We start from the raw sequence: 15,310 nt of genomic DNA, 5'->3' as shown, positions 1-15,310 counted from the left end.
GCTGTGACAGAGCGCGTTGAACATTTTCACTGAGAGGATGGGAGGTAGCCATTGACAACGGTGAAACCCTACATACAGCTTGCCATGAAAGGAGCCTTGCGTGCTTGAAGAAGAAGACAGTAGAAAAGCAGAGGTTCAGAAGATAGAGCATCTCGAAAACCTCAACCTGTTCCCATTACTGCAAAACAAGTACTTAGTTCATGTTCTTTTGCTTTTTACAATTAACCCTGATAATTATTGATATCCTGACTAAGAGTTACAAGATAACCATAGCTTGCTTCAAGCCGACAATCCGTGGGATCGACCCTTACTCACGTAAGGTATTACTTGGACGACCCAGTGCACTTGCTGGTTAGTTGTGCGGAGTTGCAAAAGTGTGATTGCAATTTCGTGCACCAATCACCCACTATCTTCAGTACTTGCTTAGCATCTGAGTGCCTAACAACCATAAGCGGTCTACATGATGTTCAACATAGTCATTGGACGCCAGCTGGAGTATATTCTCTTGGGTCTCTGATCCATGCGTTTGACTAGCATCTCCTGACAACAGAGCATTCAAATTTGTGAAATTATAACCTTCGTGGTATAGGCTAGAAATAATTGGCAGCATTCCTGAGATCCGAAAAGTCTAAACCTTGTCTGTGGTATTTCGAGTAGGATCTGGGAGGGTATGACTGTGACGAGCTTCAAACTCGCGACTGTTGGGCACAGTGACAGTGTGCAAAAGAATCAATGGATCTTATTCCGACACAAGTGAGAACCGACAGATGATTAGCCCTACGGTGAGAACTGTAACCGGACCATTTTCACTGAGAGGATGGATGGTAACCATTGACAATGGTGATCCACCAACTTACAACTTGCCATGGAAGGGAGTGTGCATGATTGGATGGAAAGAATACAGAAGTAGAGGTTCAGAAGCAACAAAGCATCTCCAAATGCTTATCTGAAATTCCTACCAATGAATTACATAAGTATCTCTATTTTATTTTATGTTTTATTTATTTGTTTTATAAGATGACCATAGCTTGCTTCAAGTCGTCAAGAAAAGTGTTATTTGGACGTAAGGTATTACTTGGACGACCCAGTGCACTTGCTGGTTAGTTGTGCGGAGTTGTGAAAAGTGTGATCACAATTTCGTGCATCAGGGTCACATTTTCTTACCGAAGGATCATCCCCTCAGTTCAATTTACAAATAGGATTCTTTTAGGCATACACAAGAAGAAAATCATGCAAGAAGATAAGCACATATAATGATACAAGGGCATGTGAAATAATGATACCATAGTTATATGGCACAGGATAGACATGTACTCTCTAATTAAAGAGATATTAATAACATAATGACATAAACTAAAGAATCATATTAATGCACATAAAAATAGGGCATATTAAATAATCGAACAAAGTTTATAAAAAGGCATGTACTATTGACTTAAAGGGATATTAATAACATAATGACATAAATTAAAGGATCATATTAACGCACATAATGAAAATAAGGCATATTAAATAATCGAATAAAACTTATAAAGAGACATGTACTCTTGACTTAAAAGGATATTAATAACATAATGGCATAAGTTTGGACATGTAGTATCATATGTTAAAGGCATATAACGAAAATAAAGCATATTAAATAATCAAACCAAGTTTATAGAAAGACACATACTCTTGATTTAAAAGGCTTATAAGATAGTAGTAACAATTACAGGAATAATATTCATCACAAAACATAAAAAATATGCATGTACTCTTGATCAAAGAAAGCTTTAAACAATTATAGGTTTGCGTATGGGAGAAGCTTTGATGACAAACATGATGTATGTGTGTAAAGGAAAGGAAAAGGAGAATAATGTCATAAGACATACAACCATGATAACATGATAAGAACAACATTGATGGTAAATAATAATAAAGTAGAGCATAACGTATGCCAAACATAAAAGTAACAAAAATATAATTTCTTACTTTTTTCTAACGCCTCTTTATTGACTATGAGGTTGACTCTTGTTTGCACCCATATAATATTTTTGTAGGAAGAGAATGGGGAGGATTAGTGTTTGAGAGGGGTGAGCTTTGTAACACCCTAATTACCCTAAGCCTTACTTTTAGTCGTAAAGTAAAGGTTAATCAAAGGTAACGACAATTCTAAGGCTATATATATTTATATAGAAGGAAATAATATATTCTAGAAGCCCGATGAAGAATTAAGCTCAAAAACAGAATTACAAAAGCGCAAAATATTCACACGAAACTAATACACAAGACACAAGGTATAGATGCAAGAAAATAAAATATATATAGATATAAAAGTATAATAATAATAGGGAACTACCCGCAGCTTGTGGAGTTTAAGCCGACTAGTTACAAACAGAAAAATATAGAGTTTTGGAGTTAAAATAGCTTATAAAACTTATCTCTCAAGTAAGCCTCTAAGGCAATAAAGTCTAAAACAAAAAGGGTGAGAGAAAGTACTACAACAAAATAAAATAGAAAGAAACCAGGAAGAAACCATACTTCGCTCTGTCACCATATCCGCAATTTCACCGAGGTGAATTACGACCTGCATCTGAAAAACAACAACAAAGTATGGAATCAAAACCGGAGGTTCTCAGTATGATAACAGTGCCCAATAATATACGATGTAAGGCTCCGGGATACCGAAGGCAATCCTAGAACTTCACATGGAATACGGATATTCAAGCTTAGAATAAAATAAATAAATAAAGAACTTAAACCATAAACAGGGTTATCTAAACTTAAGGGAATTCTAACTAATACTAATCACACCGCTGTATCCCACAGTCTTCACCAATCTAACCTCTGTGCAATCTCATTGTCATCACCTACCTAACCTCCTCAGTGCAATATCATCAAGAGCTTCACGTGACCGTAAACGGCTCGTCAATCGGGGCTCTGTAGGTCAAGTTATGATCAAAACAAGGTTTGGACGAATAGTAAAATCACAAACCCCTTCTCTTCTCTCTTCTCACCATCCCTCTCTTTTTCTTTTCTGAAAATGAGGATGAATGCCTCTTAATTAGGGCATTTATATGTTGGACTTGAGCCCACTTGGGCCCGGTCCAACCCGCTAAATGTTTTTGGTCCATTTGGCCCACTTTGGGTCAAAACCTTTAAGATTAGTGTCCGATTTTCAATTCTAAATTATTTTTGTCCTTTCAAAACTATAAATCAATTTTTAAAATCTTATTTTTCTCAAAACATAGTACCAGACAGACTAGAGCCGGTATTGCCGGCTTAAGCACGAGTGCGCATTTTTACAAAAACTTTTTGAGAAAGATACATTTTCCAACTCGGAAAAATTCACTGAAATCAAATTTCACCTTTAAATTTTCAAATTAAAACTTCTAAATTTTGAATCTACTCTGGGCACTTAAGAATTATTATTTTATGAAAACGGTTATGATGGTTCTTACATTTTCCCCTCCTAATAAAATTTTTGCCCTAAAAAATTCGAATCACGCGATATATCTTCCTCGAGGCATCCTACCGTGTCGATGTTTTCTCTCGCTTTCCTCTGTGTCACTCTGATTATTTGTTACTATTCATATCCTGGGTTGAGTTATACGATCCGAGCTGATCAAAGACAGGTAACCGACCTCTTCAGGTTGGGTCAACACCGACCTCTTCTCAAAGAGGTCGGACAAATTGCCATAAGAAGCCCAAGAAGGCCCAAACGAAGGGACACAGCCCAAACCTAAAGGCGGTCCAAGCCTAAGAAAGGATAACTTTTTGTGACGTGGCTAACTTTCTGTGACATATAAGCTCCAAAGAAATTATAGATAACCTCGGCCGATTTATATTTATCGCTTAAAGCATATCGCTGCAAACATAAAAATACTTGTTAAATTAAAATATATTTTAAATTTAACAGCTATTTTTTAATTGATAATTTTAAACTTTACTCGTGTGAGTATATAACATGGTTTGGTTTAGAAGTAAGAACTTCTTTATAAATTGGTATATCCATACAAAATATTGTCCCAAAATATTAACTAATATTTAAAAATATTATAGGGATAAATTTACTGTGAAATGTCCAGACATGAACCAGCAAATTAGATTTTCATTCCTACGTCGAAATACACGTATCATCATAAGTGCAACCAGGTTTATAACTTATAATATATTAAATTGATATGTAAAACATGTTTATAGGTAAAATACAAATCACAAACAAAAATTATAATTACAAGAAAAAAGGTATTATGCATTGACTTTTATACTTACTTGTGATTCGATACAACTTTCTAGCACAAGACATTTAAATGTATTTCTATAGCCTTTTTGATCTAGTGGAATTACTAACTCTTCAAAACTGCCAAAGTCATAAAATGATTAGCTAAAAGAATCATGGAACTTTTTAAATTATTATATATTATACATAAAAATAAATTACATGTGTGGTTCTAGCGTATTCAAAAAAATATAGACTGCAATATCAACTTTAAGCTCGGTTAACATGATCAAAGGTGAGGTTCAAATGCAATAAGTGTCCACCACTGCAGCAAAAAAAAATAGTTTCAAGATTAAACAGAAAAAATAAAGCAAAGAGAAAAAGCTTATTTTTGGTAGTACAATTTCTACTCTAACTTGTGGTTGTCCATTATACGGATTTGTTGATTCATGAATGATATTTGAATGGACAACTTTTTGGGTTGAATGGATAGATTGCTAGTAAGGTCCCTGCTAATTTTTGTACTTTCTAAATAGTGCATAACTATATTAGGATTTAATATCGAGCCACTATTTGTGGAAGTTACCTGTTGTGCCATGATCACATCGATCTTTTAGTTTAGAACATGAATTACCAATTCTATGTTTTCAATCTTTTTTGTTATATCGTTAATATATTCTTGACCTATATATCTTCCATTGGAATAATTTTTTATTGCTTACTTAGACGTATTTTGTCTTGTATTGTACTATATAACCCGTTAGTATGAATATATAGCAAATTTGATTATAAAAGATAAGATAAAATAATAAAAATTTTACAAATGTTTTAATTTTATCTTTCTTTAAAAAAAGACAAACGATAAAATTAAAAATAATAAGATTATATAAAATGTAAACTAATATTAAAAAATAATATCATATTCATTATTGATAAGGTTATTTTAAAATAAAAGAAAAAAACACAATCTTAGCCGTAATGATCTTAATTTTAGGCTAAGTTCTGATTTTGATTATTTTTGTTTTAATTCAAATTATAAATTATTGATGGTCATATTTAAATTATTAAAAAAGAATTAATTATATGAAACATAATTTAATAATTAATTATATGAAACATAATTTTATTTTGTATATTTAAACACTTAAGTACAAAATACTATTAGCTATGTATTATACTATTTTTTTTATTAAAATTAAGATATTACAACCCACTAGAATAATGGAAGAAAAAGCAGCGAATTATCACATGGGATCTTTTTCGATGGACATTATTGAAACTTCTCCATTGATGCAAATTCTACAAATAATAAAGGTAAGGCGGATTCTCTGATACAGAAATGTGGGTTATTTCTACACATGTTAAAGTGCTTTGTCATTTTGAGAACTTGAAAGGAATCTATCAAGAAAATAACTTCTGTTCTGTTGCAGTGATGTGCAGAATATGTACAGCAGGTAGCACGTGATAAAGTGTCATAGTTTTCTATTGGAGGTTAACTGCGTTAGCAGTAATTAAAAATGTAACAATTACGGCCATGAGGTTGGGCTGAATTTTTTTTGGTAAAGTTCGTGTATTATAGTATTGGTAATTGGATTAAGTTCATGTAAGTTGGACCCAGAAGAACATTTTATTTTGTGGTTTGAGTTGAAAAAAGAAAATTTTAAAAAATAGAAAGTAAAACCAAAAAAAAAATAGAAAGTACACATTTAAAGCAAAAAATTTAGATGAAAAAAAATACAGGACTTGAACAATAGAAACAAAAAATTAATGATGCTGTAAGGATCATATTGATAAATTTTGTTAGGTAATTGTGGTAGAAAAATATAATAAGTAATATGATAATACCAAAAAAAAGAAGTAATATGAAAAGAATAGTGATTTGGTTAGAGATATGGATGAAAATAAGAATGAATGAAAGCAAAATGAAAAGAAACATTATTGAAATTTACAAATTACAATGAATAATTGAAAAAAAGAATGGAGCAAGTGTGAAATGCCATATTTAGTAACGTTGTGATAGTATCTAAAAGGAATAATTTTGATTATTTCAATTTAAACAGTTATAAATGAAGTTAAGAAAATTGTTATAGTAAATTATAATTTGATATTAAAAATAATGTTGAATACAAATATGAAAATTATAATTAATTTAATATAAATATAATTGATGATATTTTGATGTAGAATTTAGTAGTAATTTTGTTAGAAATTTGTGTTTTAATTAAATATAAGTATAATTGTATTTTAGTTTCATGTATGTATATATCATGTGGTGTATTTAAGTGAATTTGTATATAAAAAGAGAGGATTTATTTATTTAATTTTTTATTTCTTTTGTGTGCAATTTTGCTAAAACTATAGAACAAATTTGTTTAAATAAATTTCATAATATTGAAATCAAGTTAAAAAAAAGTCGAATATATAGAAAATGCGTAATTAGTTAGAAGGTTTTTTTAGGAGTTCATGAAAGATTTTTTTTAAGTTGAATTTTGTGGCTAGTTAGAAATTTATTTTCATTGTAGTTATTTCTGCTATTTTAGTAATTTAATTAGATTGGTGGGTATTGTGCTTACTTTTTCATGTGGACTAGAAAAAATAAAATGCCTAGTAAGAGACAAGTTGGAGATATCGAGTCCCTGTCTATGCACTATATAAGCCTGATTTGTAAAGAATATTTATTTTTCTCCTAAAAGAACGGTGTGTCGAACAAGTTATTGAGAATAGAGACAAGGGGGTGGCCCTCGATTGGTGAAGCGGCGAAGTCATGCAGAGCGTTTATGATAACCACCCGAACAAAGTTTTTTATTTATCCACATGGAACGATCTACCAACAAAAACAATAAAGTCCATGTAATAATGGAACGAATTATTTTTTATTATGGGATTCGTAATTAAAATTAATATACAACACTAAACCATTTTCATTTTCACAACATATGCATCAATAATACCAGCATCACTGTTGCCTCTGACCTCTGTACCTCCCTTTCATGCTTCTTAGTTTTTGTCCCTTGCCCGTAGACACATGGTTATATATCCATTTGACACATCACTTCTACATCTGTAGAAATAAGATTCGCTTCTACACTAGAGATGCCGCCTAAAGGTAATATATCTAACTTGTGATAAATTATAATGTCTTTTATATACTGATGATAATTTCGTTTTTATTACATAGTTTCTAACCAAGAGAGTTGATGAGATGGAGAAAGCAATGTGGTAGGCGAACAAGTCACTTGATAAGCTAATCTCCCTTCAATGTAAAATTGATGAAGAATAAATCATTTGGTGATTTAAAAAGAAGAACTCGTGTCTGTTGCAAGAAAAGTTTTCAATTACTAAGACTTGTGTGTTTACTAATTTATCCGACGAGAATAAAGACGTTGAGATTTTGGACAACATGCCATCATCATTCTGCAAAGGGATGCAAATAGGCGTCAATGGAGAAGGAAGGTCGAAGCCAAAATCAAGACTGAGTTTTCAAACAAATAGTAAAACCCATAAAATTATGTAAGAACATGTGAGTAAGTTTGTAAGGAAAGATGGTAAATTAGTAGGATCCAATAATTCATCACCTATCCAAAACATGACTTTTAAAGTATTTGCTATTACACGGCCCGCTAAAATGCCTAAATTTGAGCACAAAGTTCAATTATCAAGCAAGATAGCAGAAATTAGATAACGCAAAGGGCCGTTAATTTTTAATATAGACAATGCACGGTTAACAAATAGAATGAGCCCTGCAAAAAAAATAGAAATGGCATTCAAGTCATCTTCTATCCCAAAAATATTTCATATATTTACAAGCATTTTTCAGTATATTATTCGAAAATGCATATTGTAAATTACCTCTTTGTTGCATGAAAAATTTTGATTATAAATTCAAACTATCACAAGACATAAGATTGAATGAAGAATTGGTCAACATGGCTATGTACATTTTTAGTGTCGATAATGATATAACGTAAGGATTTTTTATTTTAAATTTTAGTTATCTTTGTGTCTAAAATGGTAGCTTTGTGTTAGAGAAGATTTGGTTCATATTCACGATACAACTATAACTAAGAAAGATCTGTTTCGTCTTGTACCTGGAAATCAAGTGTCTGAACTGGTAATAAAACTCATGACATTACTCATGACATCAAATATTAGCATGACAAAATTAAAAAATGTTTGATCTTTTCTACCATCATTTGTGGTAAGGCAAAATCTTGATTATCTTATTTTAACAAAATAAAATAAATAACCAATGTACTCAAATATACCTAGGACGACGTGTCATTATATATGGAAGTTCATGACCTACTAAAAAATATGCACATTATATACCACCAACCTATGACCTTCAATTTGTAACTTTTCATTAATTATTTGCATATTTTATTGTAATATAAAAAATATTCAAACTTGTATTTAAACATATTACATCCTATTTGTTATATAGATATATGTCCCAATAATTATAAAGAATGAAGATCATTGATATCTAATGGTAATGTACATTCTTGACAAAATATTTTACTATTTAAACTCTCATTGTAAGGTTGAGGACGATGAACCATCAAATACCTTATTAAAAATATAGTAAGTTTACCTATTATACATACAAAGCATAATTTATATTTACTTTGAATAATAAAGTAACATTTTTATAATAGGAAGTGACTCTTTTTGGAATAATATTTTTGAATAAGTATGCAGAATGTAGTATACAAAAAATAGTGAATTTTAAAGCTTGCGATGTCCGTAAGGCAATGGGTATTTATAAGTGCACAAATAGGTAATTTTTAAAATTGTTAGTTATTTATTTTAAAATATATATATTTTGCTTTCGAGTGTCTTGTGTTATATTGCATGATACTATGTTACACAACAATAATTCAGTTGTATGGATTATGCAATGAATAGATGTGCAACAGAAATTTACTTCTGTGATTTTTCACAAGTAACCTTTAACATAGAATAATCATGCTCTTTAATTACACTAATACATGTGTTAACGTTTACTAAAATAAATTACAGCTGTATGAAGAAAGGAGTAGAATGTATTTAGCATTGAATTTCGTCATCAGAAATTGGAATAAAATACGAGCAGATGTTAATAAGAGATTTCAACCATGATGACTTATGATACACCAATAGCATCTTTGATTAGATGAAGAACTGTTATTCATGTCTTCTTTTTAGACTTAATAGGATAGACAAGTTCTTTTGTTATGAATTTTTTATTTTTCTCATTGTGAATCACTTTATTGTTATCTTAAAAAGAACTTATTCATAATTATTATTAAATCTCAAAATCATCAATATTATTTACCTTGTTTTTCTTTTTCTTTTTTATGTTGAGCTCTTTTTTATTAAAATAAAAAATAAATTGTACAGTATATATTTTACTATTATAAAACTAAATATAATTATAATTAGCTTAGGAAGTAGTGATACAAGAGAACATTCTCTGACTCCTAAATCTCATTAATTGTTATTGCTTTAATATTGTATTATATAAGTAGGTTCCATCAAAGTATTCTTTCACAAAAAAGCGATTTAGTAAATAATTTATTTTGCGGCAAACTTGACTTTTTTTTCAACCCCCTATTTGAATTTGCAAGTGATAAGTGCTAAAGACTATATAACAATCACTATATAGACTGAATTGGTTTACTACTTCATAAAAGCAAATACCCTTGTAAAAAAGGGTTACCAAACAAGGAAGATTTAAAGTGCAATATAAACAATATAAATATATCAACGATTCACCAAAAATACTACTATCATTAATTTTTCTTCTTAACACTAAAATATTCTTGTCTTGCCTATTATTAAACAAAACCAGTTGAAGGATGAAGAATAACATTTTTTTTTCTGAGGCCAACATACTAGTATTTGTAGTAAGTATAAGACTTTTTCTCAGTAAAAGGATTCAACAACCTTAAAACATTAACTATATCATATTACAACAGCTTCATTACTACCATACAAAGCATTCTCACTATATACCTACAATATAAGTAAAATAATATCATTATTACCAGTTAATAAAAAGCAATTAAAATATTATCGTAACTCATTAACATATATACTTACAACTTCATTATCTTCAATGCTCACCTGATCAACCAAATCATTCTCAAATATGTCAAATTCATGGCCTTCTAATCGATCAATGTCTTGACAAACATGACAAGTTGTTTGATTGTGGCCCTCCATGCCACATTCATGACATCGATGTTTTCTTTTATTGGATTGTACAACACTTTTCTTTGTCCTACATATTTTTGGGTCCATTGGCTTGCCATGTCCCATATTATTGGTTGTAAGCCCAATTCCAGAAGTATTTACTTGCACATAAGTTCTCACAGTATCTACATCATTAGCCAACTTTTTTTGTGTAGCATCTTCTTCCTTAAATTATTTTAACAAATTCATAGTCATTTCCCATATAAAAATAAATCTCTCATTATCTTGGCAAGCAATGTTAGCTAGTTGTCTAAACCAGTCCATCAAACAACCATATTAACTTAGCATCAAAGAATCTCATTTAAATTCAGCCGCGTTTTATAAACCTACTCTGGCAGTCTAGGTCCATCTAGGCAAGACTAGTGACCTTGGCAACTCATCTATATCTTCATGCACCAACACACAAACTATATGTTTACAAGGTATGCCAAATGACTCAATTCTCATGCATGAACAACTAGCTAACATCGATGTTTCTTTTATTGGATTGTGTAACACTTTCCTTTGTCCTACATATTCTTGGGTCCATTGGCTTGCCATGTCCCATATCATTGGTTGTAAGCACAACTCCACATCGATGTTTTCTTTTATTAGATTGTGCAACACTTTCCTTTGTCCTACATATTCTTGGGATCCTTAACTTGCTATGTCCTATATCATTGGTTGTAAGCCCAACTCCAGAAGCATTCACTTGCACATAAGTTCTCACACTATCTACATCATTAGCTAACTCTTTTTGTATAGCATCTTTCTCCATAAATTATTTCAACAAATTCATAGCCATTTTTGTATAAAAATAAATCTCTTATTATCTTGGCAAGCAATGTTAGCTAGTTGTCTAAACCAGTCCATCAAACAACCATATTGACTTAGCATCAAGAATCTCACCTAAATCCATCCGCATTTTGTAAACCAACTTTGGTAGTCTTGGTCCACCTAAGCATGACTAGTGACCTTGGCAACTCATCTATATCTTCATGCACCAATAAACAAACTATATGTTTATAAGGTATGCCAAATGACTCCATTCTCATGCATGAACAACTGAATTCCATCTCAATATCACAAACGAATACACGCCATATTTCATTTGACATTCGGTCCAAACCGACAGAGTAAATCACATAAGAGCCAATTTGTCTCATATTTGTTACCTTCAATGATGCAGTTCGTACAAGGATTAGTTGGAACAGATGAAATATAGATAGGGTGTAAACATTGGCAGCACTCATCTCTAAATGTTCAAAATACATTTGCATACTAGGATTCCTATTCACAAGTGCGAGGTCAGCTTGGACCTCTTTCCACGAATATGGTCAACACCTCAATCGAGTTCAATCTTTCGCACCGAGAAATAGTCCAAAAACTAGTAAAAAACTTCCCTCTTATATGTGCAATTGTTCACGAATGTCTCTTCTTACACTACAAAATTTCTGCTTGTTTATGGGAATTTTTTTTGTGGAAGTTATGAAAAACCTCCGTAACATATTTTATTTATGGAAAAATATAAAACCCCCATTAATTAAGCTAGTTTAAATTTCTAAGCCCAATTTTCTAAACCAATATCCAATTCCCTAACCTGCTCTGATTAAACCCAAATTAACTCCAAACAAAAACTTGAAAAAAAATCGAAGAAGAAGAAGAGTGAAAATGAAACCATAGCAGATTTACTCGCCGCCGCAGTATTCATCGCTTCGCCATTGTCACCATCAAACTCGTCGTAGCATCTGAGATCAGAGGGAGAGTAACCAGCGATGCCCGCGATGCCATCCTTGCCGAGGTCCAGGAGCATGTTTCCATGGAAGGAGTCAGATCGAGCCGCCGCCAAGCGTGCCACTCACGCGCTCGCCGATCTTGCCAAAAATGGTAAATCCTCCATTCCTCTTCCTCTTGGTGCAAATCCTTCGGTGGTTGTGTCTTGAAGAGGAAGTGGTGAACGTGATTGTTGAAGGAGGAGCTATTCCTTCGGCGTGTCTCCTAAGATCACGACACGGTAACTTTTGAGATCTCCTTCTGCGTTCTTTTGTGCATTCATATGGAAGCTTCTTTTTTGTTAATTTTGTGATTTCCTCTACATTAATTTAGTTTGATTGGTTGCTTCTCTGAGTTTGGACTTGGCTTGTTACTTTTGCGATTATTTAGTAACTTGATGGCGATACAATTAGTGTTGATATTTTTCTTATCCTGGTTTGATTCTAATTTTTATGTTGAAATAGGCATATGGATAAGAAGAATGAGATCCTTATGAAAGCCTACAGATCAATGCTCCATGAATCTCAAAAACTTCAGGTTCTTTGCATGGCACTACCCCTAAATTTTCCTGTCTCTAACTTAATTTGTACTTTTTTACTATTTTAGCTATTCTATTTGAAATAGAAATTACATTCTTCATTTAGATAGTCCTAGTTTGATGCATTTTTAAGTAACAAATAACAAATGTGGTGTTTGTAAGAGAGAAAGTACTTTTTGGTATCTATTGTGATTGTGATACTGATTTCTGGTGGCATGTATCAATGAATTTTTGAATAATGATTTATTTTTCTGTGTGATATGTTTGTATTAATTCATCAACACTAATTAATCACTAAGTTATGAGTTCTAATTAATAGGTCGAAGAAGAAATGCTTATGCACAAGCTCTATGATGTTATGTCAGCTCATGGTCTAACTAAAAAGGTATCTTGATCATTCATCTCATCTCATCTCATCTCTTCCATAAGGATCTCATTCTGCTTATCCTCTCCCCTGAAGAATGCAAGGTTAGGTTCTTTTTTCAGATTCTCTTGTTCACTTCTTCCCTTCCCTTCCCTTGATTTATTCCATTGTCAAGAGCTGGAATTCATACACAAGAGTAGCAGCACTGTTGGTTATAGATCCAATGTCTTCTCAACCACTCTCTCCTATCTCATTGCCACCAACTCTTACCACTTCCTCATTCCCTTCATTCCCATCCAAGGTACTCTCTTTTTTTTATCATCTTTTTCTCTATTGAAATTTCCAACCTCAATCAAATTTCTTCACAGAAAGGTTGAAAGACAATTTAGAGGAGTTTTTCAATTGTCAATACGAGCTTTTTGTTATTCACCGCTCTAATCAGATTACTACTCTATCTTAAGGACCATCAGTTGCTTGTTGGTTATTACTTCTTTTACAATCTTTACCTTATTGTATTTATGAATCATCAAACAGCTAGAGCAGAGGTGCAAGCATTGGGTGGCATAGTGATGATAACAGACCCTACCTCAAACAGCGGCACTTTGCAGTCAGAATTCCACTTTCCATTACTTCTCTCTTTTATTGAATTTTATTTAATACTGTTGCTGACAATTTTGGTCATCAAAGGTGGTGTGCTATTTAAATAATTATGGCAAGGATTTCAATGGTGGACTCTTTCCTTTCCAGGATGGCCAGCCAATGTCAATTATGCCGATGGCTGGAGTGAGATTATACGCTTTCACTACTACCACTTGTGTTTTTCTTTTCTGGTCAAATGGTGTCTACTGTTAAATAAGGAGAGTGGTTTCTCAAAATTTCATTATTGAAACGATTCAATGTAAGAGGAAATGTTTCACTTTTTAATTTATTTTATCCTTTTTTATCTTTTAACAGGATGTTCTGATGTATACTGCTGACCAGCGTAACATTCATTCTGTTGATGAGGTATATTCAATTGTGCTCCTTTCTTACATGCCCTTACTTACTCGGCCTTGATCATGCTCACAAGAACTTTGATGCTTGTTTAAGAAAAAGAACCTTAGTTGTTGAGATTTGGTTGCTACTTTAAAAAAAAAGGACTTAATACTTCATTGATGGAAAGAAATGATAGAGAGAGATTTTGTGTTTTTCCTCTGACAAGTCAATCTGATGTCATCCTCATGTTGTGTGTATTTCACTACTTATGATACACTAATGGTGGAATACACATGAGAATAGTATAGTTCATGTGTATTCCCTCCCTGATGCAATTGTTTAGTTCTTTGGAAATCTTTAGTTCTTTACCATATTAAATATATGCTGCATCTTCTTTTCAACTGAAGATGGTGTTTCATCAGCTGTGACAAACTTAGAGCAGCTCAATCTGAACAAGGATGATGAAGGCAAAGAATAAAAGGAGGACAATTATGAAATCTGAACCGCCTGAGACATCTCACAAAAATCAATATTCATTTCATTCGTCTTCACACGAGTTTAATTATGAAAATGCTCAACCCCAAGATGTTGCATTTTCCCATTCACAGACCAGCTCTCAAATGCAGAATCTGTCTCCTTTCTCTAGTGTAATGGTAAGTATACAGTTGTTAGATTTTTTAATATTTAATGTAAAACATATCAAAAGTCCAGCCATTTTATCCTTTCGTGTGTTTTAAGTGGATTATGGTTGATTATGGAATAATTGTAATATTGGTGCACGAAATTGCAATCACACTTTTGCAATCCCGCACAACTAACCAGCAAGTGCACTGGGTCGTCCAAGTAATACCTTACGTGAGTAAGGGTCGATCCCACGGAGATTGTCGGCTTGAAGCAAGCTATGGTTACAGGATATCAAAGATGATCAGGATTGATTGTAAAAAAAGCAAAAGAACATAAAACAGGTACTTGAATTGCAGTGATGGAGAATAGGTTGAGGTTTTGGAGATGCTCTGTCTTCTAAATCTCTGCTTTCCTACTGTCTTCTTCTTCAAACACGCAAGACTCCTTCCATGGCAAGCTGTATGCAAGGGTTTCACCGTTGTCAGTGGCTACCTCCCATCCTCTTAGTGGAAATGTTCAACGCACCCTGTCACGGCAAGGCTATCCATCTGTCGGTTCTCAATCAGGCTGGAATAGAATCCAGTGATTCTTTTGCGTCTGTCACTAACGCCCCGCCTTC

The 15,310-nt window shown here is 32.5% G+C and overlaps 1 pseudogene; it reads left to right on the top strand.

Moving 5' to 3' along the window:
- Nucleotides 1-12,228: 12,228 nt before the first annotated feature.
- Nucleotides 12,229-14,545, top strand: LOC107470436 (uncharacterized; annotated as a pseudogene).
- The last annotated feature ends 765 nt before the right edge of the window (nt 14,546-15,310 follow it).

This window comes from Arachis duranensis, chromosome 10, assembly GCF_000817695.3.
Source record: "Arachis duranensis cultivar V14167 chromosome 10, aradu.V14167.gnm2.J7QH, whole genome shotgun sequence".
NCBI classification, from domain to species: Eukaryota; Viridiplantae; Streptophyta; class Magnoliopsida; order Fabales; family Fabaceae; genus Arachis; species Arachis duranensis.
This window is presented reverse-complemented; position numbering and strand designations above follow the sequence as displayed.